The 26,524-nt window shown below is 41.9% G+C and overlaps 1 protein-coding gene and 1 long non-coding RNA gene across 6 annotated transcripts in view; both read right to left on the reverse strand.

The window, feature by feature from the left end:
- LOC126599237 (putative disease resistance protein RGA1) overlaps positions 1-26,524 on the reverse strand; it is a 69,763-nt gene that overhangs the window by 11,830 nt on the left and 31,409 nt on the right. The window contains exon 1 of one of the 5 annotated variants that reach the window (XM_050265584.1): positions 10,850-10,868. The exons of the other annotated variants lie outside the window; for them this stretch is intronic. The gene's annotated coding sequence lies outside the window, so the exon portion shown is untranslated. Of the gene's footprint in view, positions 1-10,849; positions 10,869-26,524 lie in introns of those variants that run through there. 5 annotated transcript variants of the gene reach the window in all.
- Positions 11,914-16,367, reverse strand: LOC126599253 (uncharacterized). Its single transcript, XR_007615048.1, has 2 exons — positions 16,240-16,367; positions 11,914-11,995 (listed from the first exon to the last, which is right to left on the reverse strand). It is a non-coding gene; the product is annotated as an uncharacterized LOC126599253 (long non-coding RNA).

Raw genomic sequence — 26,524 nt, forward strand, 5'->3', positions numbered from 1 at the left:
GTCGATGATTATTTCATTTCGATCCCACAATCCATTAGTACATGCGTAATTTATGAAGATTTCTTTGCTTTAAAGTACTTTTGTCTCTTCATTGATATATGTCTCATCAAGGACATTTTCTTTTTCCGAATCATGAATTGTGAATTTGTCATTCATTTTCTTTTCCTAAATGATTTCATTTGGTTCAGTTGTACTCTTATCTTTCTTTTTCGAGGAGCTGAATCTTTTGAACCTGGGGGTCTACCATGCTTCATGCGTGCACCGGATGAATCATTCGATGTTGCTTTATTTTGTTCCACAAGGACATCAATTCTTCCAGGCACATTTGCAGCTGGTATATATGATTTTGTCACTTTCGTAGCATTATTAAATGCATTTGGCATTTGATTAGCAAAACTTTGAAAATGGATGATCCTTTTCACTTCATTTTCACATTAAGTGCTTCGTGGGTCAAAATGAGATAAGGTGGGTACAACTGATTGATGCTATCTTTCTTCGGAGATATTTTGTTCACCACTCTCGTTAGATGAATTTGATTTAATCTTTCTACACAGATATCGAAAATCTCTACTACAAACAACTGTAACAGTTGGAGGAAGGCGCGCGTCACCAGTGAATACACCTGTTTGTCTACGTATCTCCTCGAACAAGCACATCTAAACAAAAACTTGACCAATTACAGTATTACAGATAAGAGATGTAGACACAAAGTCTATACACGGTGACCTTGCAGAATCCCTCATTTAACAGCTAACTAATTTCACCGGTTCATATAACAAAACAAAAGCAAAAATTGACCAATTCTTCCCTACCTTTTTTACCAAGCGCCCGATTCTTGGAGAAGTTTTGGCAGTGGACCTAGAGACCCTTTCAAAGTCCAGTCTCATTACTATTTGCCGGACTTTCCTGCTTTCAATATGTATGAACGCTGTTATCTGCACACATACTTTTACTTCTCATACACACTCTAAATTTTCGGCATCAAATCGACTGAATTGAGATCAACAACAACAACAACAACAAAGCCTTTTCCCACTAAGTGGGGTCGGCTATATGAATCCTAGAACGCCATTGCGCTCGGTTTTGTGTCATGTCCTCCGTTAGATCCAAGTACTCTAAGTCTTTTCTTAGAGTCTCTTCCAAAGTTTTCCTAGGTCTTCCTCTACCCCTTCAGCCCTGAACCTCTATCCAGTAGTGACATCTTCGAACCGGAGCATCAGTAGGCCTTATTTGCACATGTCCAAATCACCGGAACCGATTTTCTCTCATCTTTCCTTCAATTTCGGCTACTTCTACTTTACCTCGGATATCCTCATTTCCAATCTTATCATTTCTCGTGTGCCCACACATCCCACGAAGCATCCTCATCTCCGCCACACCCATTTTTTGTACGTGTTGATGCTTCACCGCCCAACATTCTGTACCATACACCATCGCTGGCCTTATTGCCGTCCTATAAAATTTTCCCTTGAGCTTCAGTGACCTATGACAGTCACACAACACGCCGGATGCATTCTTACACTTCATCCATCCAGCTTGTATTCTATGGTTGAGATCTCCATCTAATTCTCCGTTCTCTTGCACGATAGATCTTAGGTAGCGAAAACGGTCGCTTTTTGTGATCTTCGCTAGATTGCTCCGGTCATTAGTATGGATAAGTATATAAATGGATAGAGATAGGAAAGCGAACACAAGATGTACGTGGTTCACCCAGATTGGCTACGTCCACGGAATAAAGGAGTTCTCATTAATTGTGAAGGGTTTACACAAGCACATAGGTTCAAGCTCTCCTTTAGTGAGTACAAGTGAATGATTTAGTACAAATGACATTAGGAAATATTGTGGGAGAATGATCTCATAATCACGAAACTTCTAAGTATCGGAGTGTGGTATCGTCTTGACGTGCCTTATCTGTCTCATAGGTAGATGGGGCATCTTCTCTGGAAGTACTCTTCCTCCATCCAGGGGTGGTATCTTTAACTGGTGGAGATGCACAAGGTAATGTATCAATTTCACTTGAAGCTTACTTTTAGTTTCAGGCTTGGTCAAGCGCGATACAAACCATGTAGTAGGAGTCCCCCAAGTCGCCGAGCTAGGGGATCTGCTGAAAGAGGTGACAGACAAGGTAAGCAATCATAGCTCCGGCTGATTGTTCACAGTCTCCCTATCTTGCAGGCAGCATGAAGGATAAAGAGAAGAAAATGAGAAGAGATGATATGGGATACTTTTGCTTTTGAAGAAGTAACTTTCCACAGGCTTATTCTTGAACTGAGCTGGAGGGTTTTCTGGTTTCCTCCAGAGTATAAGGCCGACTGAAGAATTTGAGGGTCAAAACAAGTCCATCAAATCTAGAGTACGTTCGACCCTGCTGATATGGGATACTTTTGCTTTGACAGAGTAATGGATGTATCGGCATGTGTGCTGTTACGCTTGTCTCCACATGCTTCCTTGTATCCTTCTCCCTTGCCCTATCTGTTCCTCAGGCAGATGCGGTATCTTCCCTGGAAGCATAAGATGTTGAAGATGAGTACTCGAGAGCAATGTCAGGTAAGTAATCAGGTAAGGGGTTCCAGGCAGTCAGTTCCTGACTGGAAGCTTGATTCCAAGTACTGACTGATTGCTCTCTTTCTCCTTGTCTTGCAGGTAAGAACAAGGTCAAAGGAAAAGACAGGGAAAAAGCATGATATGGGATACTCTTGCTTTTAACCCTGATGATATGAGATATTCTTGCTCTAGTATAGCTTGTTTGCAAAGGTATTATCGAGGGGAAAGAAAGCTGAATATTTCAAAAGGCTGATGATATGAGATATTCTTGCTCTAGTATAGCATGATATGGGATACTCTTGCTTTTAACCCTGATGATATGTCGAATCTGTAAAGGATGTTCTTCCATACGAAGTCTTTTATTTTTGCCTCAGTAATGGTTGCCAAGGGTTCTACTTCAGCCCATATTGTGAAGTAGTCAACTGCAACGATTGCATAGTGGACCTTGCCCTTCCCTACAGGTATTGGGCAGATCAAATCAAGTCCTCATTGGGCGAAGGGCCAAGGGTTGATCATAGGAGTGAGCAGCTCAGGATGGAAGTGAGGAATAGTTGCGTAGCGTTGACACTTATCAGATGAGAGAGATATTCTGATGGCATATTGGTGGAGTGTTGGCCAGTAATATCCTTGGCGAAAAGCCTTGTGTGCTAGGGATCGAGATCCAACATGATCTCCGCAGACTCCTTCATGTATTTCCCGAAGGATAATTTCCGCCTCCGCGGGCGTAAGGCATCTTAGGTATGGTAGGTTAAAACCCCGTTTGTAGAGTTGGTCATTAATGATCAAGTAACAGGTAGCCTTGTATCAAATCTGCTTAGCTTGTACCTTATCATTTGGGAGGGTACTATGCGAAGGAATTTATAAATCGGGGTAATCCAACTATCCCCCTGTTGTAAGTTGCACACTTCAGCGACCATAGTGCTTGGTGCTGCCAACAATTCGACTTGAATTTTTCTCCCAATTTTTTCTTCCATTGATGAGGCGAGGCGAGCCAAAGCGTCTACATGACTATTTGCCGTTTGAGGAATTTGGGTGATTTGGTAGTGGAAGTGCTTGAGCAACAATTGTGTTTGTGCCAGATATGCTACCATGGAGCCATCTTTAGCGTCAAAGTTGTTAGTGACTTGGTTAACCCTTAATTGGGAGTCACTGAAGATATCAATTCGTTTAACCCCAAGGTGTTTGGTCAAACGTAAGCCTGCTAGAAGGGCTTCATATTCGGCCTTATTATTCGATGCCTTGAATTTGAAACGAAAAGCATACTCCATTGCCACTTTGTTAGGGGTCATAAGGACTAGTCCTGCTCTACAACCCTGTTGGTTGGACGAGCCATCAACATATAGACTCCATGCTGGGGCTGTTGGTTCTATTTTCTGAGCTTCTGAGGGTAATGAAACCACTTCTCTAGGCGTAGAAACAATGTCAACAGGATATGTGAAGTCAGCGATGAAATCTGCCACTGCTTGGCCCTTCTCAGCTGGCTTTGGTTGGTAGGAGATGTCAAACTCACCCAATGCTATCGCCCATTTGATCATTCTCCCCGAAGTGTTAGGACTTTGGAGTATCTGTCGAAGAGGATGATTGGTAAGCACGATGATGGAGTGTGCTTGGAAGTAATGGCGAAGTTTTCGAGCAGACATAACCAATGCTAAAGCCAATTTCTCAATGTTGGAGTATCGTGTCTCCGCATCTTGTAAGGCCTTGCTAGCGTAATAGACATGCCGTTTGACATTACCATCATTTCGAATGAGAACGGAACTTATTGCTGAAGCCGATACTGATAGATAGATAATGAGAGTGTCACCAACCTCAGGTTTGGAAAGCAGATGGGCTTTACTTATGTAGTCCTTGAGGTTCTTGAATGCCTTGGCACATTCATTAGTCCATGTAATGTACTTCTTACTTCCCTTAAGTGTTTTGAAGAAAAGAGCACATCTGTCTGTGGCTTTAGAGATGAACCTAGTTAAGGCTGCCACCTTGCCAGTAAGGCTATGGATGTCTTTTGAAGTTACCGGTTCCTTCATGTCGAGGATTGCTTTGATCTTCTCGGGATTAGCCTCAATGCCTCGTTGGCTTATCATGAAGCCTAAGAATTTACCGGAGCCTATGCCGAAGGCACATTTGTTTGGGTTTAACCTCATTCGATACCTCTTCAGAATGGTGAAAGTTTCAGATAGGTTAGTGATGTGTTGGTCAGCATGTTTGCTCTTGACTAGCATATTATCAACGTAAACTTCCATGCTCTTCCCAATCTGTTCGGCGAACATTGAATTGACTAGTCTCTGATAAGTCGTTCCTGCATTCTTTAGGCTAAAGGGCATGACTTTATAGCAATATAGTCCCTTGTCAGTAGTGAAGGCTGTGTCTTCTTGGTTCGGAGGGTTCATGAGGATTTGGTTGTATCCTGAGTAAGCATCCATGAAGCTCAGGAGTTCACACCCTACCGTAGAGTCTATAAGTCTGTCAATAAGAGGAAAAGGAAAGCTATCCTTGGGGCATCCTTTGTTTAGGTCGGTGTAGTCGACACACATTCTCCACAAGACCTTTTGGAGCAGGAGACTTTCTTTGGTCGAATTTTTCTTAACAAGGACCACATTTGCTACCCATGTTGGGTAATTGACTTCGCGGACGAAGCCTATGCCTTTATGTTTTTCAACTTCTGCCTTCATTGCTTCCATCGTTCAGCATCATAAGATCTTCGCTTCTATTTCACCGGCTTGGTCTTGGGGTCAATACTTAAGCGATGACATATGATATCTGGAGAGATACCTGGCATGTCCTCGTATGACCAGGCGAAGACCTCAATGTTCTTTTGCAAAAAAGAGATCAATGCCAACCGAATGGGTGGTGACAAGGTGGTGCCAATGGTGAAAGGTGGTAGCTATGTAAAGGCATGTACCAATGGTGAAAGGTAAGTGTATGCTCCCTAAAGGTTGCACGATATCACCGGAGAAGCTTATTAAAGGAGAAATCAAGCGATCGAGCAAGTGTTCAACTACATTAAGTGCTCTGAAAGCTTTAGCAAACATGATATTAACCGAAGCCCCCGTGTCTACCAGGATTCGTCGTACTTCAAAGTTAGCTATGTGAGCTTCCATGATCAGTGGGTCGTTGTGAGGGTAGATGATACCTCTTTCTTCCTCAAGGTAGAAACATATTGGATCCCAGTTAGGCTTTTGATATTTGCCTCCCCTGATGTCTTCCACGTGAAACACTTGGTGACCAGGCCTTAAAGCTCGTTCGCTGTTTTTCATAGCCCTGTTGGAAGATTTAGATATGGGTGTGCCGCCACTTATGGAATATATCACATTCACCTGACGTTGGTTATGGTTACCCCTTGGAGGGTGAATGAGGAATTGATCAATTTTTCCTTCACGTGCTAAAGCTTCAATATGATCACGAAGGGTGATACACTTCTCGCCGTCATGGCCATTATGTTCGTGGTAGCAGCAAAACGTGCCCGTGTTCTTCGTGGGCTTGTAATCTGAGTGCCTTGGTTTTGGCTTCGGTATCAGGTGTGCTATGGTGGGGTAAATGGCCATGCATGTGGCGTTCAAAGGTTAGTATGCCTCATACTTCGGGGTAGGGCCTGTTCTGACACGTGCTTGACCTACTGTGTTGACTGCCTGGGGTTAGGGATTATCGTGGCGATACACTTGGTTATCGCGGTAGTGTCCCTTACTCCTTTTACTAAAATGAGACTGGTGAAGATGAAAATCTTTCCTTTTGCCCTGAGATTGATATGTCTGTTGACTTGGCAAAGTATTAAGTAAGGCAGGGGGCACCGCTACCGTTTGGAAGGTTGAGGTCTTCTCATTTGGGTGGGTCTGGTTTCCACTTCCCACTTGCAGATAGGGGATGATTGTTGGGGGTTTCTCTTGGTATGTCCTTGCCTCGGCGGAGGCATGGTTATAAGTCTGCGCCATCACCTCAGAGTAAGTCTTTTAAGTGTTGGCATTGATCATGTACTTAAAGAAACAGTCACGTAGGCTTGCCGTGAAGGCTTTGAGGGCAGTCTTGTCGTCTGCCTTGGCACAACGAGAATACTTATGGCTGAAGCGACTAGCATACATACGTAATGACTCGTCTGGCTTCTGGGGAATAGTGTACAGGTCATTCGCAGAGTGCAAGCGATCGGTCTGGAAAATGTGTTGAGAAACAAACAATTTCCTCAATTCCTCAAATGAGTCTATCGTCTCAGGTGAAAGACGGTAATACCAGTTTAAAGCTCCACCAGAGAGGGTAGAGGGGAAGAGAAGACATCGCTCTTCATCGGTGTGCATCCGGTATGCCATGGTGGACTCAAAAAGGTTAAGGTGTTCAATCGGGTCCTCCTTTACAGTATAGAGTTGCAAGCCAAGCTTCTGCTTTGTCTTTGCTTGGAGGGGGTGTCGAGGATCCTCCTTGTAAGAGGGCTAGGCCTAGGTTGGTTCCAATCAGGTATCTCAGCTTGTCGTTCGGCCTTCAACTTGTTTACTTCCTTAAGGAGCTGTAGGACAAGAGGGTCCTGAGTGGAGTCATGTACCACTGAAGCTTTCTTTCGTAAATCTCCATCTCCTCTTGGAAGTAGGAAGGTTTGATCAAAAGCATGTGATTTTTCCCTGGACTCGCCGTACTGACTTCCAAGGTATGTTTGTCGGAATATCTCTGAGTCCTCTATACCTTCGTGTTTCTCTATGACTTATTGCCCTTTCCCCAAATTGATAGACGGCATGGGACATGGGAGGGGACCGAGTCTTTCAGAGACCTTTGGGTCATTGATCTTTGAGCTTACATGGATGAGATTGTCTCGACGTTGCTTTAGGAAGTCTCGACAGTCGCGAAAGACAGCTTTCGATCCTTCCACTCATTCTGTAAGGAGGTGCCTTCCTCCACTCCTCCTGCTTCGAGTCGAAGTAGCTAGGTTGAGAGAAGTCTCATGTTGGTCGCCATTTTGATGAGTAGCTCACTCCTCAACATGAATACCCATGTCGAGGGCAAATGACCCTCCGTGTTAGGGGGCACCCAGTTGATGGTTGACTTCCACAAGGGTGATGAGCTCGTGTGTTTTAGTATATCTAGCCTCGTGGAGCATCTCGAAGACCTTCTCATACTGCTCTTGGAGGATCTCATTCTTCATCGCTATCTTGTTGTTCTGAGCCTCCAGCTCATTGAATTTAGCCTGAAGAGCAAACTTCTTTTGTTCCTTCTTTCGTTGCTTCGCATTAGGTGCCAGAAGGGTGTCATTCTGTGTGCTGTGGCTTCCTTCGCTCCCCATGTTGGAAAGGGATGCCTGGTCAAAAAAGAGTGTACGAATGGTGGAAACCAGCTTAACAAAGCTGAAGAGAGTGGGAATAAGTGTCGTTCCCACAGACGGCGCCGAATGTTGATGCACAAAATCAGTGAGGACTTTGGTACAACAGAAAGTGTTAAGTTTGTGACCTTTGCTAGATTGCTCCGGTCACTAGTGTGGATAATTATGTAAATGGATAGGGACAGGGAAGCAAACACAAGATGTCCGTGGGTCACCTAGATTGGGTACGTCCACGGAGTAGAGGAGTTCTCATTAATTGTGAAGGGTTTACACAAGTACATAGGTTCAAGCCCTCTTTTAGTGAGTACTAGTGAATGATTTAGTACAAATGACAATTGGAAATATTGTGGGAGAATGATCTCCTTTTATAGAAGAGTTTCTAGCTTTGTTCTGACATTGACCCGTATCGTGTTGTGATTGGCTTCTGATGTTGACACGTGTCGCACTGTGATTGGCTTCTGATGTCGACATGTGTCGCACTGTGATTGGCCTCCTGGTTGGAGGGAAACTCTTCTGGGTCCTTAACGGTATAATGTTGACCGGTGCTCAGTAGTTTCGGGATTGGTCAAGTATGGTACAAACAGCCTTAAGATTGTATAGAGAATTGCATCTTTAACTTGAATGACAAGTAACTTCAATATTATTTAAGTTGTTTTTACTCTCTGCAAGTCTTCAGGGCTTGAAAATCAAGAAGTTGATTATTGTTTAGTAAAGCTTTCGATTTGCTTAATTAAAGTTTGTGGTCAGCTTGTGCCGTATGGTTAGCCAAAATATAACAGGGAAGCTCCATCCGCAATGGCCAAGCTTTAACCGCTAGTTGTAACAATGGAACAGCTTTGTATGTGCCTATCCTCGGATAGTTTTGCCTAGTTTGACGGCAGTGAAATCACAAACCGTCGGAATTACTAGAAGGTTGGTTAAAATGGAGTAACAACAAAAGATTAGACAACATAAAACGAAGACAAACAGAGAAAATAAGAGGCAGGTGGCATGGAAGACATCAACCCTGTTTTAATAAAAATAAACAAATGGAACATGAGAAATCTGTGGCCAATCTTCTCCTGTGTCCTGCTAGCATCTCCTCTCCAGATCAGGACAATTTTTTATCCTAAGTTCTGTTAAGGCAGTGAGGTGATGCATCTCCTCTGGCAAAGACAACAGTTTGGGGCATGATATGAGGGCAACTGTTCTAAGCGATGTGAAACTCGTCAACCACCCAGGTAATGCCTCCAAAATTCTCAGTCTGCTATACCAAATTCTTGTAGTGTGTTTGTGGCTCCTTGAAACCATTCAGGCAATGCCACCATTCGTGGTACTCCTTCAATCCTCAATTTCTGGAGCCTTAGTGGAATTACTTGATAGTTTTCCATCACCAAATCAAGTTGTTTACAATTAACTGTCATCAAAGAGCGTAATGATGCAAGACAAACATGTTATATTACTACACCCCATAATACCAAGATATCAAAGTGATGTCGAGCATCCCACTCGATTCTCTGGAAAACTTGATTGTTTTGTGGTTAATGCAAGGTATCTAAGGCTGATCAACTTGCTCATGTCTCTAGGCAACTCTTCAAGATTCACGCATCTAGCAAGAATTAGAGTTTGCAAGCTCTGTAGCTTACAAATTGAATTGGGTAGTTCGGTGATTCTTTCAATTTTAGTCAAGTTCAGGCATCTCAAATGCTTCAAAGAACCAATGGAACTCGGCAACAATTCCAAAGATGCATTGACTATTCTAAGCCACCGCTGATATTTGAATCTTGAAATGCAAGTGCGGAGGAAGGATTCATCAGTATTTATACAACTCTCTACTGCTATAGTCCGTACCTTATTCAACTTTTGCAAGGTTGTTGAAACCTTTTGGCCAATTTCCAAAAATGTTAGACGTCTAACATTTTCAGAGACGCCCTTTGTGCCTGCAGACTCTACTATCAGTCTCTCACCTTGTGCGAATGATTGTACAAGGTCATGGATGAGATGATGCATATCAAATTCACAGAAGAAGGTGTATTCTTTAACATTTTGAAATAAAGATCTGTCCCATAACTCTTTGATATATAGCTCACCAACATCTTCCAACTCCATATTCCCATGATCACGAGATTCAAGGATTCCCTGTGCCATCCAAAGATTGATCAATTCCCTGCAATCAAATCCAATGTAATTCTTTGGAAGAATGGAACAGCAAGCAAGGCACTGCTTCAAATGAGAGGGCAATTGAGTATAACTCAGTCTCAAAGCAGGTAGAATGTGACCATCTCCCTCTAGTTCTAATTCCCATATCTCAGAATCTCTAATCAATTTCCATTGACGCTCATCAGTATTTGAGTAAAGTTGACTCCCTAAGGTTTTCACAGCTAACGGAACCCCTCCGCACTTTCTTACAACATCTTTTCCCATTTCATAGAGGCGTGGATGCTGTCTTCCTTGTCCTTTAAATGCACACTTAACAAATAAAGACATACAATCCTCAAAAGAAAGAATGTCTAAATTTATGTTTTGAACCGTGCCCATGATTGAAGCAACAGAGCTATTCCGTGTCGTCACCAAAATCTTAGTTCCTACCTTGGCCCCCTCTGTCAACATATCTCTCAACTGGCACCATTTGTTACGATCTTCATTCCACACATCATGTAAGACAAGCAGAAATTTTTTATCCTGTAAAGCGGCTCATAGTTGTTCTTGCAACTGATACGGAGACAACCTTTAACTGATCTTTGTACCTAATGCAGAGCCAAGGATCTCTTTTGTCAATGTAGTAGCATCAAAGTCAATGTCACATGCTACCACATGCTACCACATTCCCATTTTCCCGACCTTCATAATCATCGCCTGGTACCATTAGAAGATCAACAACTTTATTTTTTTTCTGTTTCTCTACAAATAACCTTCGAAGAAGGGATAAGGTAGTCAGTCGTATTCCTATTCTCCCTTAAATTATCACCAATTTAATGATGATGAGCAGGGCGAAGATCAGCAAATTTCTTATCATCTTTAAGCTGATTTAACCGCTCTCTTATGTCCTTAATTCCATGACCTACTCGCAAGTGGAATGCAACTGGATTAGAGCGGGAAAAGAAACAGCGTAACTTTCTAGTTGTGCCACTGCCATGAACCACTTGTCTTCACAAAGCTTCGCACTCAAACTTGTCCAACAGATCCTCTGCATCAAGGAACAAATCATTAAGTTGTTGTAGCCAATTGCGTAGGTCCTTGTTACGTGCTTTCTTCTCTTTGGCATCCAAGAGCACGTCTTTGATGATGGACATGGTGCGTCCAAGCTTTTGCAGATCCGCTTTAACGCCCCACGCCAGGAAAATCTCCTCGGAAGCAATGGAGCTGAGCCTTTCAATGAGTCTGCTTGCCAACGAAAATGCAAGGTCAGCCATCTGTTTTTTTTTTTTTTTTTTTTTTTTTTGCAGGGGAATTGAGATAGTATGAATAATGATGATGATGCTTCCTTATGATAAATGTATGAATAATGATCCAAAGACAACCCTTCAAGGTGGCATGCAATTAATCTCATTTATCCTATATTTGTTGTTGATCACGTTGGTCTTTTTAAATTACTAATTCTGAAACCGTAAAAGTGAGTTGTATGATGCTTAAGAAACTACTTACAAATGCTTTTTATTTTTACCTTTTTACTCCTTGTGGGTAAAACCGATAAGCTGCCTTGTGAATGAATGAAATGCGCAAGAATGTTCTTTATGTTTTGGTATCATTTTGTGCTTGATTAATTGAAGTGGAATATTTTGTTTGAAGATCACTCTAAAGTGAAATGAATGATATGAAAATGGGAGGATGCGTACTCCTTTTCGGGGCGAAGAATATGTGTTTCAGCATCTCTTTCGTAACATGCTATATATCTTTTAAGTTTGTTTCCCTCTATGTAAATTGATACTGTTGGTACCATATATTTGGGCCTCGTATTTGGGCCTTGGGCCTCGTATTTGGGCCTCACACATTAAGCCCACGACAAATGTAAAAGAGGAGGAGCCCCTTATTCTATAAAAGGGGACTCCCCCTCATTCTAAAGAAGGTCTTAAGTCCTCATTTCTAAGGGCTAGAGCTGAAAACAAAGGCTAGAAGCCTTGAGAGAGAGTCCTCACACCACCGAGGCTCTCCTCTCCCTTCTCTTCTCTCTCTGGGGGACTTCCCCTCAAACACTTGTATCCATACAATTACAGAGAAACAGAATCAACTACAGTGTGGACGTAGCCCAAACATTGGGGTGAACCACGATAAAATCCTTGTGTTCTTTGTGTTCTTCGTGTTCTTGAGCGTTTGTGCAAATTCACGGTCGGATTTACGTTGTTCCAAGACCACCCCGGTTTTGTGCATCAACATTTGGCGCCGTCTGTGGGAATCGATACGAAAAGTTGTGTCGGTTCTCTTTCAGTTTTTCACCCCCACCGTGAATCTGCAGAAATCCAAGAACCCAAAAACCTCACTCTTTGGCTTCTCCAGAAAACTTTCGCAGATCTCCAACCACCTCTGCCTCCTCTCTCAGTCAGTCAACACGGAAACCAAAGATTTCAGCTGCAAATTCACCTGCTTTTGCAGCCCATCCACGCCACCATGTCCTCATATTTCCACCGAGTTCCAAAGTGCTCACCAGAAAAAAATGATGGCTTCCATGTCTTTCTCTACAACTTTTTCAACACCTTTACAGATTTTTCTCAAGCAAAACAAAAATAAGCACGAATTCTTTAGCTTCATGCCCTCCCATGGCGTGTTGGATCAAATCCTCACTTGGGTCTCCTAATCGGCATTTTTTCGAAATGGGTGGTCTTTCCAATCGGAGAATTTTAATGGGTTTCTGATCAAATCTTGGTCTTTGGTTGTCTATGCTAAAGCAGCTACAACAACATCTCTATATATCTCTCATGTCCCTCGTCTCTATCTTGTCCCTCATCGCTCAACCTGACACATCAATCAACACACCCAACTGAAAGAGGGGTAGTTTCGTGATTACCCTGATTCCGCCATGGGCATTCCCTGCGACGACATCGTCGTTATCAAGCCGAGGAAGGCTCCTGATGAGCCCTCCGTCCTCACCGTCAACTGTCCCAACAAGGCCGGCCTTACCTGCAATTAGGAGAGGTTGAAGGATCAGCTCTCGTCCGCGTGCCCGTCGTCGTGCTTCTTCTCATTTTATCTCAATCAAATCTCCAACGTCCCAACGCCTTCTTCGGTCTATCTGTTGAAGTTTTGGTGCCACGACCAGAGAGGCTCACTCCACGATGTTTGAGCCATCGTGCGATTTGGGCAAGAATTTGTGGGATCTCGCGGTGGCCCAGATGGTTTATGATGATGTTGTTGGGGTTGGAGTGGTCGAGGAAATAAAAAATCAATGGCTTTTCTCAGTTTTCAGCATCTGTCAATTTGGCGGAGGAACGAAAGATGCCAAAATTAACTGCTGAGAGTACCTGGGATTTTGAGATGTGATTCATTATTGTATCTGATAAACAACTTAGAATTGTCTCTGCCACGTGTTCCACACCGAGTGCATTAACAGGGGGCTGGAGTATAATGATCATCACCATCACCAGTCCGTGTCGTCGAACACGGAAGATGCAACAGAGTATAAAGCGGTGACGGAAATGGCAGTAACCAAGTTCAGGAAGGTCATTTCGTTGTTGGACAGAGGAAGAATCGGCCACGCCCTGTCCCGGAAAGCTCCGGTAACCCAAATTCCGATATCTTCAATTGCAGAACCCCGGGATCAAAGAACAGAGCAACCTTTTGTTCTCAACAATCTACTGCGTTCAAGATTTACTGTCTGACGCCGGTGGTTCACCTTTCGCCGCTGCCGTAAAAATCCTCATCTAAAAACCACTCCGGTTGCGCTGACAAAAGGTATTGGGTGTGCTGAGAAGAAGATGGATTCTGCCGCTGCTGCTACCACCAATTTCTCGCCTTCAGCACCCAAAACTGCCGCGAACTCGTTCATTTCTTCTTTAACAGCTGGGGACACTGCTGAGCAATCGGTCTTTTCTGGATTTCAATCCCCCAGTCCCACCATGTGCTAATGTAAAGCCGGGCCCAGACATGAGGAATGTGTTTTAAAGAACCAGGGGCTAGAAATGCTGTATTAAATGCCGACTTTTCTAAAGCAATCCAAGTTGCATTTGAGCTTCACATGCCATAAGCTTTATCAGTGCTTTTCTAAAATTTGGAGGAAGAGAGAGACTAAAGAAGCTTTTCTGGAAAAGCCGACATGGACAACACAAACAAATCAAGATAAGACCCTTTTTTTTCTTTATTATTTTGCTTTATCATTATTACTTCTCTAAACCACCACCAGAGAATGATGAAACAACCCACTACTCAATCGGAGATAATTGCAGAAAGCAGAAAAGCAAAAACAAAAGTAAAGCAGAAGATGCCATCAACTTTTGAAAAAGAAAACTTATTCCCACTTTTCTGAAGCCATTGGAATACGCACATGGAAAAAGATCTGCAACAACCCAGTACGCAGTAGGTGCAGTACGTACCAAATATCTGCAACTGTCGAAACCTTTGTTTTGAGTGATGTAATTTATTTTTTATCTTTCGGAGACATCTGTATTAACCCCATCAGAGGGTAATAATAGTAAAAAAAAAAAAAAAAAAAAAAAAGGGCAAAGCCCAAAATAAATGGGCTGGAATGTTGTGGAGGGCGAAGGCCCATAAGCCCAAAATAACACCAACCAGGCCATCAAAAGTACGCCCAGTACTCCACAATTATTCGGCAACCCGCCTCTATTACCACCAACCAGGTGATGAAATGTACAACCCGTACTCTAATATCATTTGGCAACTAGCCATTCATGCCACCAACCAGGTGATGAAATGTACAACCCGTACTCTAATTTGGCAACTAGTCATTCATGCCACCAACCAGGTGATGAGATGTACAACACGTACTCTAATTTTGGCAACTAGCCATTCATGCCACCAACCAGGTGATGAGATGTACAACACGTACTCTAATTTTGGCAACTAGCCATTCATGCCACCAACCAGGTGATGAGTTGTACAACCTGTACTCTAATTTGGCAACTAGTCATTCATGCCACTAACCAGGTGATGAAATGTACAACCCGTACTCTCCTTCATGCCACCAACCAGGTGATCAAAAGTACGCCTAGTACTTCAAATTATACATGAGCATTACTCATGTCATTCATACATAAACATTCATGAGCATCACTCATGACAATCATACATAAACATTCATGAGCATCACTCATGTCAATCAACATAAACATTCATGAGCATCACTCATGTCAATCAACATAAACATTCATGAGCATCACTTATGTCAATCAACTTCCAAAGCTTCATTTACAAAAACTCCAGCTTCGAAAGCTTCATTTACAGAGCTCTAGCTTCAAAGCTTCACTTGCAAAGCTTCACCTACAAAGCTTCAGTGCAGGGTATACAAATACCGCATCCGAACAACCGCCACTTCGGCCCATACATGGATTCAATTTGAAGTCTCCAGCCAACAGACTTTATTGACCGAAGACTTGGGGGACTACATTATGTACCATATATTGGGCCTCAACTGGGCCTCATGAAAAATACTTGGGGGACTCTAGCCCATTATTTATGTATTAAGGAGCGAGCCCTTATTTTATAAAAGGGACTCCATCACTTTCATTAAGAGATCACCCATGATTTATGTATTGAGGAGCGAACCCTTATTCTATAAAAGGGACTCCCTCACTTTCATTAGAGAGCAACGCCGCCAGCTGAGCAACCGCCTCGCCGCGAGCATCACCCCTAACCCATCACTTATATATTGAGGAGCGAGCCCTTATTCTATAAAAGGGACTCCCCCACCTTCATTAGAGAGCAACGCCGCCAGCTGAGCAACCGCCTCGCCGCGAGCATCACTCATAACCCATCACTTATGTATTGATGAGTGAGCCCTTATTCTATAAAAGGGACTCCCTCACCTTCAAACGCCACAAGCCGAGCCAAACAAGGCAACATAAGCCACAAGCCGAGCAGCCTCGCAACATGTGCTACTTATAGTTGAACATCATTTCACTTTGAGCACCGCCTCATATCAAGTACTAGTTCAAGACGACATCTAGTTACTTCGGCCCACACATGGACTGAATTTCAAGTCTCCAGCCAAAAGACTCTCTTGACTGAAGACTTGGGGGACTACTGTTGGTACCATATATTTGGGCCTCGTATTTGGGCCTCACACATTAAGCCCACGACAAATGTAAAAGAGGAGGAGCCCCTTATTCTATAAAAGGGGACTCCCCCTCATTCTAAAGAAGGTCTTAAGTCCTCATTTCTAAGGGCTAGAGCTGAAAACAAAGGCTAGAAGCCTTGAGAGAGAGTTCTCACACCACCGAGGCTCTCCTCTCCCTTCTCTTCTCTCTCTGGGGGACTTCCCCTCAAACACTTGTATCCATACAATTACAGAGAAACAGAATCAACTACAGTGTGGACGTAGCCCAAACATTGGGGTGAACCACGATAAAATCCTTGTGTTCTTTGTGTTCTTCGTGTTCTTGAGCGTTTGTGCAGATTCACGATCGGATTTACGTTGTTCCAAGACCGCCCCGGTTTTGTGCATCAACAGATACCTTTGTGGGTAATGTGGTGCAGAGTGTTTCCGGATAGTGCATGTACCAATGTTCCTTCGTTCCTTTGCTTCTGATAGAAGACACATGAAACATTCTCTTGGCAATTGGCTTCATCAACCTCATCTCTACCAACCTATTGTTGCGCAATGCAAGTGCTGAATTCCTCTAATACTTTTGTATAGTTTGATGATGGTGAAATCGTCAGTAGTCAGAATTCGTAGACTGGAGAAGGGTAAGCTGCCAATTGTTTCTCCAAACTATCACGAGGTTGCCAATTATTCCTCAAACTATTTTCCTTTCTGATTTACCCCCTTAACTAGCATAAGACAGTCAAATAACACCCTGTAGTTGGATCTGAGAGAATTTCATCCAAGTTTCCGTTTAGTGGTGTCATGTGAGAGACATGAGACACATTTTTTAGTCCAACCACACATCAATCCCTGCTCTATCTGTCCCAAATAACCGTAATCTTTTCAGTTGTTTGCTAATTCGACTTTTACGCAAAGGGAAAGTAGAGGGAGGAGCTAGATCAAAGACAAGTTTGCGCTCGAAAATGTGTCTCGCACCTCTCACATGACACCGCTTAACAGACATTTGGATGAAATTCTCTTAAATCTAAAGGCAATGAGTTATTTGGTTGTCTTGTACTAGTTAAAGGGATAAATCTATAAGAAAAATAGTTAAGGGGGTAGGCAGCCTTGAGATAGTTCCCCGAGGGGGGGGAGTAACAGAATTTAATTACTAAGAAAATTTGAGGTCCGTGCTAAAGATGAGGCGACAGGAACATAAATTGATGTGACCAATGTGGTTTTTACTCAAAAGCTTGGGGGAAATTTGGAAAAATAACCAAATTTTAGACCCCATATAGAATTATAGCCACCATATTAATTTTATGATAATTATAAACAAAACTTGATGTAAAAGTACTAATATACCCTTAATATTAGGGGTTCTCACAACAACCAAAACAAACCTTTAAACTATCCTAAAATGAGAAATTAATCTTCATCACTTTTTTGTTTTCACTATTCACTTTGCATATGCAATTTCGTATTCTTTCTTCATCCACTGGAAAAATATATTGGAATGTATGCAATTTAGTCAGTGAAACACTAAATCGAAGTATCTAATTACAAAAATAATAATTAGCTATGGAATTAGTACCTTCTGAAGAACATTCTCATAGTTTGTCTTGCTAATTAAAGAGAAAGTTAATTCAGTGGCCTCAATCTGCAGTAATCCTCAACATTTTAAGGTAGTTTAAAGGTTGTGTTGTGGTTGTTATGAGAAACCCTAGTATTAAGGGTATATTAATAGTTTTACATCAAGTTTTGGTTATAATTATCATAAAATTAAAATGGTGGTTATAATTCTATATGAGATCTAAAATTTGGTTATTTTTCCAAATTTCCCAAAGCTTGGTGTGGTCGTGATAGAGAATCAGCGTGGTTCTCAAAAGTGTGATTGAAATGGAGTAATGTTACAATAATTCAACATTGTTTTTTGGAACAAACGTTATTATCTACATTAAAGGGGAGGAGGTTCAAATTTTCCTTTGGCGAGAATCTAACCTAAGACCTCTCGCTTACAAATGAAGAGGAATACAACTAGATTGTAGTACTAAATCAACATGTTTAAATCTACTGAAATAAAAAAAAACAATACAATTTAAATCGGGTGGCACAAAATACAAGCAACTCAGAAACAACAAAAGATTAGAAACATGAAACAAAGACAAACAGAGAACTAAGAGGCAGGCGGCATTGAAGACACTTGCCTATTATATTCAAAATAAATAGTTGTAACATAAGAAATCTTTGGCCAATCTTCTCATGTGTCGCACTAGCATCTCTTCTCCAGATCAGGACACTCTATGATTCTGAGTTGTGTTAAGGCACTGAGCCGATGCATCTCCTCTGGGAAACTTGATTGTTTTGTGGTTATTCTAAGGAATCTAAGGCTGATCAACTTGCTCATGTCTCTAGGCAACTCTTTAAGATTCACACATCCATCGAGATTCAGACTTTGCAAGCTCTGCAACTTACAAATTGAATTGAGGAGATCGGTGATTCCTTTATTTTGAGGAAAGTCCAGGCTTCTCAAATGCTTCAAAGAACCAATTGAACTCCGCCACGGCCACCGCCTCAAGTTAAGGTTCTAAGTACACACCCACCATATGCTATGAGCTCTATCTATCTATTTTGAGTACACCAAATTGAAACTTAAATTGAATCACATTTTTCAAAACAGTAAAACAAATAAATAATAAATTTTGAGACGGGATATTACAACTTTCCCATGTTGGGTTAAGTGCACACTCGTGAAATGATTTTTTGGGTCACAAAAAAATAGGAGGACAAGTGAATCCCTCCAGCCCTTGGTATTAACTTCTCATTCCTTACAGGAAACCAAAAAAGATGCATTGATTGCTATCTTCTTATGACAAATTTGGTGTCAGTAACAAATTAACACTGCAAAATTTCCATTATATCCCCCCAAAAAATGATATTTCCTACATTCCTATTCTTACCAAACATGAGAATTTTTTTTTGCATTTTCCTTCTCCTAGAGAAAGAAGTGAAAAATAATTTTTAATGAATAAATTTTCGCATATGAAATACAACATTTTTTTTAACAAACGATATTATCTACATTAAAGGGGATGGGACAGACTTAACCTCACAATGCACTAACAATAATTTGGTTCAAATTCGCCTTTAACGAGAATCGAACCTAATACCTCTCACTTACAAGTGTCCGAAATCATTTTCCTCTTGGCCATTGTTTTTCTTGCCTTTCTTCAACAACTTGGGCCTGGTCTTTATGGGCTTATTAAGATAACCAGCCAACAAAAGCCACCCTATCCATCCCATTAGGCTCGAGCGCACCCAAAGCCCTGGCCACAGCCTCCAAAGTACTCACTCACCTGCCAAACAGCTCATTCCTCGGAACCAGTGTTCTAAAAATCAGCCTAGGCGGCGCCTAGGAGTTGGGCGGTGGGCTTCCGTGGTGATTTTGGGCAAAACGTTCAATAAATCAGAGAAGGTCTAGGCGGTCGACTAGACGAAGCTAGGCGGCGCTAGTCGTTCCTCGTCTCTTCACTTTGCGTCTGTGCAAACTGCATACTTGATCAGTGCAAGTGTGGGGTAAGGTTGAGTGACGTGACTGTGAAGCACCAACTGTTGAACGAGGAACTTGACTTGTTGATCCTTATCACCACCGACAAGGACGTTGACAACATGATGGAGGAGTACGACCACATCGCACCGAATCAAAACTCAAAGTTGGCGTGGCTCTGTCTCTTTCCCATAACTTATGTGCATGAAAACGGAGAATTACCGTGGTGGCTTAGAGGGAGTGATAGAGGGAGATATGCGGAGGAGAGATAGAGGGTTAGAGGGAGTTGTTTGATTTGTTGTTTTTCAAAAGAGAAGAAGATGGAGGGTTAGAAACGGAGAACTCGAGGTGAGAGATAGAGACTAGGCAGTAGGGAAAATTGGGAAAGAGGAAAAAATGCCTAGTTTTGTGTGAAAGTCCACAAGGCTCATAATAAAAAAGCATAAAAAATAATACCCACTGCCCACTAATAAATATATTATATAAATTATTCAGTAATATTTTATTATTTGTTTTGTTTTACAACTATACTATATTATATTCTTATAATATAATATTTTATTATTTTTTCTTTTTAAGACTAAATTATATTATACTCTTCATTATATATGTATATCTTTTTCAAAAATAACATGTTACTCAATGTTTATTTATCCATTATATAGTAAATTTAACTAATTTATATAATATATATAATTATTTTACCCACTGCCTGACTAGTGCCTAGCATTTTTTAGAACCTTGCTCGGAACCAACTCCGAATCTAAACAAACCCTTGTCGCGAACGCCAACAAAAACCCCTCGATCTCTTTCGACATCTCTCGCGAGTGGAAGGTGTTGAGCACGACAAGAACGAGAGGGAGTGGGGAGGCGGGGAGGTCTGATAGGTTGACGGCAAGCAAGGATTTAGTGGACGGGGAGAGGTAGATGGCGAGCGGGGATTGGTCGAGGAGTGGCAAGAGGCCTGGCCGGAGATTGCGATGGCGTTGGAGAGGCATTTGGTGTGGATTGGAGTTGTGGAGAGTCTATGATTGGCTTCAGTGGGACGGTGGAGGATTATTCAATTTAGAAGAGAGAGAGGCCTCGAGAAGAGGAGAGAGAGATGACATGTCAAAGTTGGAAGCAAGCAATAGCTCTTGCGACATCTCGCAGTTTGATCCACCTCATTTTATTGGTACGTCGGCAACACCAATCAACTAGGCTTTGTTTTTTCATTTTATTTTGCAATATTCTAAACTACTCAGCATTTTAATGTACGGGTTACAATATTCCAACATGGGTGCAAGTGCTGGGGAAAGTCTGTTGGTTTGGGCCTAGGTCTTTCAAAAATTAGTATACCTTGTGCGTTTCTGTACCCTAGCGAACTTGCCTAACCCATGTTTTCGTGTTTTTGGTCTTTTGGTTTTCTGGTAGTTGTGCTTTTGCTAAGTTGCTAATTACCCTTTTTGTGCACTTATATTTGTGTAGTGAGGAGAATGTGTACTTGCTTTGCAATGAACTGTACAAAGCAATGAACTGTGTAAAAAAGGCCTCACAGACGCACATGGGTCTGATCTTTTCGTTGTTTCCATTTCCAAGACCAGAAGTATTTTTTTTGTGCCCATGTTACCCAACTGGCTATTTGTCTTAAAGTTTATGTTTTATGTGTCTTGTTTTCAATGAATTTAGAGTTTGTTGTGGTATAAATAATATCATGCAGATCCCGTTGTGGTACCAGAAGGCCAGTAACCAATGGGATTGTTCTGTGGGATTATCATGTCATTTCCTTGCCCTTTAGCAAGCTATGTCTCAAAAACTATCCGCTTGTCATTTCAAACTTGTTTCTGAATTCCAAATGTACTTCATAACTTGTGTGTTTTGTATTTATAGGGAAATGTTCTTATGATACTTTGGATGTTACATTGTGAGTTTATCGAGAGAGTAAATTGTAGCAATAATTCCTCTACTTTAATCAAATTGGAGCAATGGTCCCTCAACTAAAAATCCATTACCATTGGTCCCTCAATTTATCAAAATGTGTAGCTATAGTCATTTTCATCAATTTCGTCAAAATTTTGTGAAAATAAGTTATGTTGGAATAACCATTTATATAATTAGGATCTCTCAACTCATCAAAGTGTGTAATTATGGTCATTTTCGTCAACTACGTCAAAAATTTTGTCAAAATGAGTTATGTTGGAAGGACCATTGCTACAATTAGGTTAAAGTTAAGGGATCATTTCTCCAGTTGAATTAAAGTTGAGGGATCAATGGTAATAGATTTTTAGTTGAGGGACCATAGCTGCACGTTTTGATGAGTTGAGGGACCAATGGTAATGGATTTGTAGTTGAGGGACCTTTGCTCCAATTGAGTTAAAGTTAAGGGATCATAGCTACAATTTACTCTTATCGAGATTATTTATCTGGTAAACTTTTATACGAATGCATAGGAGGTCCAAATTCAGAGTCTTATAACACAACGTGCCATATATCTGATAAGTTTGTTACCCTCTATATATTGATACCATTGTGGTTAATGTGGTGCAGGGGTGGAGTTGGGGGTAATCGGCAGTTTATCGTTTGGAGAGTTCCACATCCAAACAAACTTTATAACGTAAGCCTCAAATACCTTGCTTGATCATCGTTCTGCTCTTAGATGAAACAATTCTTAATTCAAAAGTATTTGGTTCATATTCACCTTCGGCGAGAATCGAACCTAAAACCTCTCACTTACAAGTGAAGAAGAATATTACTAGACCGTAATACTAAGTATCTGAAATCATTTCCCCAGTACTTTAGGATTTTCACTGTCACTCTTCCATTGTTTTTCTAGCCCTTCTTCAACAACTTGGGCCTGGTTTTTATGGGCTTATTAAGATAACCAGCGAACAAAAGCCCTGGCCACAGCCTCCAAAGTACTCACTCACCCGCCAAACGGCTCCTTCCTCGGAACTAACTCCGAATCTAAACAAACCCTCGTCACGAACGCCGACAAAAACCCCTCGCTCGCTTTCGACATCTCCCGTGCTTGAAAGGCGTTGAGTGCGACAAGAACGAGAAGGAGTAAGGAGGTGGGGAGGTCCGATAGGTTGACGGCAGGTGGGGAAAGGTAGATGGAGAACGGGGATTGGTCGAGGAGCGACAAGAAGCCTGGCCGGAGCTTACGGCCGACGATGGAGGTGGTATGTGATTGGCTTCGGCAAATCAATCAACCAGGCTTTGTTTATTTTATTTTATTTTTCAATATTCTAAACTACTCAACATTTTAATGTACGGGTTACAAGATTCAAACATGGGTGCAAGTGCTAGGGAAAGTTTGTTAGTTTGGGCCTAGGCCTTTAAGAAATCAGTATACCTTGTGCGTTTATGTACCCTAGCGAACTTGCCTAACCCGTGTTTTTGTGTTTTTGGTGTTCGGGTTTTCTGGTTGTTGTGCTTTTGCTGAGTTGCTAATTACCGTTTTTGTGCACTTATGTTTGTGTAGTGAGGAGAATGTGTTCTTGCTTTGTGAGGAACTGTGCAAAAAGGGCATCACAGACGCACAGGGGTTTGATCTTTTTGTTGTTTCCATTTCCAATGACAAGAAACAGGCATGTATTTTTCTGTGCCCATGTTACCCAACTGGCTACTTGTCTTAAAGTTTATGTTTTATATGTTTTGGCTCCACTTTCATTTCTATTTGCGGCCTTTAACACTGCTTGATGCCATTTATTCAAACTTGGATGAAGATGTTTCTTCTATCTTGAAGAACAACTCTCATGGTTTCAAGTATTCGGTGGAGTGGTACCTTCGTAGAACTCATAGTATTTTTTGAACGTATGATTCCAAACACCTTCACTTTTTTGAGAACTCCTCCTCACACTATCTTCCGAGGTCCATCTATAAGACCTACAAAGAGCTTCATCTTATTTTTGGGTCCAAGCCCTACCTTTCATTGTAGATGTGGCCATTTGAAAATTATTGAAAAAATTGAAGGAAAGATTATTGGAAGGGGTAAGAGAATAGAATGTGAAGAATTGAAATAGAATGAAGTAAGATAGTATGGAATGATGAAAATTATGTGAGAAATGGTGTAGGAATGACTTAGGTATTTATAGGAAAAAATTTGGAATTTTTTGTTACATTTTTTTTAAAAAATTTATCCACAACAACAACAACAAAGCCTTTTCCCACTAAGTGGGGTCGGCTATATGAATCCTAGAACGCCATTGCGCTCGGTTTTGTGTCATGTCCTCCGTTAGATCCAAGTACTCTAAGTCTTTTCTTAGAGTCTCTTCCAAAGTTGTCCTAGGTCTTCCTCTACCCCTTCGGCCCTGAACCTCTGTCCCGTAGTCACATCTTTGAACCGGAGCGTCAGTCGGCCTTCTTTGCACATGTTCAAAATCACCGGAGCCGATTTTCTCTCATCTTTCCTACAATTTCAGCTACTCCTACTTTACCTCGGATATCCTCATTCCCAATCTTATCCTTTCTCGTGTGCCCACACATCCCACGAAGCATCCTCATCTCCGCTACACCCATTTTGTGTACGTGTTGATGCTTCACCACCCAACATTCTGTGCCATACAACATCGCTAGCCTTATTGCCGTCCTATAAAATTTTCCCTTGAGCTTCAGTGGCCTACGACGGTCACACAACACGCCGGATGCACTCTTTCCATCCAGCTCGTATTCTATGGTTGAGATCTCCATCTAATTCTCCGTTCTCTTGCAAGATAGATCCTAGGTAGCGAAAACGATCGCTTTTTGTGATCTTCGCTAGATTGCTCCGGTCATTAGTGTGGATAAGTATATAAATGGATAGAGATAGGAAAGCAAACACAAGATGTACGTGGTTCACCCAGATTGGCTACGTCCACGGAATAGAAGAGTTCTCATTAATTGTGAAGGTTTACACAAGTACATAGGTTCAAGCTCTCATTTAGTGAGTACAAGTGAATGATTTAGTACAAATGACATTAGGAAATATTGTGGGAGAATGATCTCGTAATCACAAAACTTCTAAGTATCGGAGTGTGGTGTCGTCTTGACTTGCCTTATCTGTCTCATAGGTAGATGTGGCATATTCTCTGGAAGTACTCTTCCTCCATCCAGGGGTGGTATCTTTAACTGGTGGAGATGCACAAGGTAATGTATCAATTTCACTTGAAGCTTACTTGTAGTTTCAGGCTTGGTCAAGCGCGATACAAACCATGTAGTAGGAGTCCCCCAAGTCGCCGAGCTAGGGGGTCTACTGAAAGAGGTGACAGACAAGGTAAGCAATCAGAGCTCCGACTGATTGTTCACCTTCTCCCCATCTTGCAGCAGCATGAAGGATAAAGAGAAGAAAAATGAGAAGAGATGATATGAGATACTTTTGCTTTTGAAGAAGTAACTTTCCACAGGCTTATTCTTGAACTGAGCTGGAGGGTTTTCTGGTTTTCTCCAGAGTATAAGGCCGACTGAAGAATTTGAGGGTCAAAACAAGTCCATCAAATCTAGAGTACGTTCCACCCTGCTGATATGGGATACTTCTGCTTTTGACAGAGTAATGAATGTATCGGCACGTGTGCTGTTACGCTTGTCTCCACATGCTTCCTTGTATCCTTCGCACTTGCCCTATCTGTTCCTCAAGCAGATGCGGAATCTTCCCTAGAAACATAAGATGTTGAAGATGAGTACTCGAGAGCAATGCCAGGTAAGTAATCAGGTAAGGGGTTCCAGGCAGTCAATTCCTGGCTGGAAGCTTGATTCCAAGTGCTGACTGATTGCTCTCTTTCTCCTTGTCTTGCAGGTAAAAACAAGGCCAAAAGAAAAGACAGGGAAAAAGCATGATATGGGATACTCTTGCTTTTAACCCTGATGATATGAGATATTCTTGCTCTAGTATAGCTTGTTTGCAGAGGTATTATCGGGGGGAAAGAAAGCTGAATATTTCGAAAGGCTTCGTTGGGAGTGCCCTATCAGATATGATGAAGGGTTGAGCATTTTTGCAGGTCTGCCTGTCCGTTGGGGATGGAGGTCGACATATATAGGAGTCTCCCTAACAACAAGTAGTAATGCTATTCCTTTACCCTGCTTGGTCATAGCACGGTAGTGGGAGCTGCCAGTTTCACATGTTTTAACTCTGTCAGAGCACTTTGAAAAAGTGGTCTGTGGTATCTGGCTCTCGAGATTCGGAGAATGATGCCTCTTCGATTTTTGAGAAAGCAATCATGCTGGGGGTATGACTCTCGAGATTCGGAGAGCAGTGTCTCTTCGATTTTTGAGGAAGTAATCATGTTGGGAGTCTGGCTCTCGAGACTCGGAGGGCGGTGCCTCTTCGATTTTGGAGCAAGCAATCTTGTTGGGAGTGTTGTCTCGAATGTGAGTAAAGGTTGGGCATGTTTGCTAGTCTACCTTGCCATGAAGCACAAAGGTTGACACACAGGGACTTTCCAATTATCCAGCAATGGTACTGTTCCTTTACCCTCTCTTCGATTTTGAGAAAGTAGTCATGTTGGAAGTCTGGCTCTCGAGATTCGGAGGACGGTGCCTCTTCGATTTTGGAGCAAGCAATCTTATTGGGAGTGTTTTCTCGAATGTGAGTAAAGGTTGGGCATGTTTGCTAGTCTACCTTGCCACGAAGCACAAAGGTTGACACACAGGGACTTTCCAATTATCCAGCAGTGGTACTGTTCCTTTACAGTTGTGGGTAATAATATGGTAGCTAGACCTTCAAAATTTATGTGTCTAAACTTTTGTTAGTGCTGTTTCTTTGCTATTCTTTTACCTTTCTTGGTCAGAGCGATGTAGTGGGAGCTGTAAGCTTCACGTGCTCAACTTTGGCAGAGAACTTTGGCAAAGTTATTTGTGGTACCCATGAGCTATTGTTGCGTGTGGGAAGTGGGTGATTGAACAGTAAGATTCATGTGCTTTCTACTTCACCAGAAGTCTTCGACAGAATGCCCATAATTTCTGCAAAGCTGAGTGTGCGTGTGACAGGTGCTGACAAGGCTAGAAAAGTAGGTGC

Source organism: Malus sylvestris, chromosome 14, assembly GCF_916048215.2.
Source record: "Malus sylvestris chromosome 14, drMalSylv7.2, whole genome shotgun sequence".
NCBI classification, from domain to species: domain Eukaryota; kingdom Viridiplantae; phylum Streptophyta; class Magnoliopsida; order Rosales; family Rosaceae; genus Malus; species Malus sylvestris.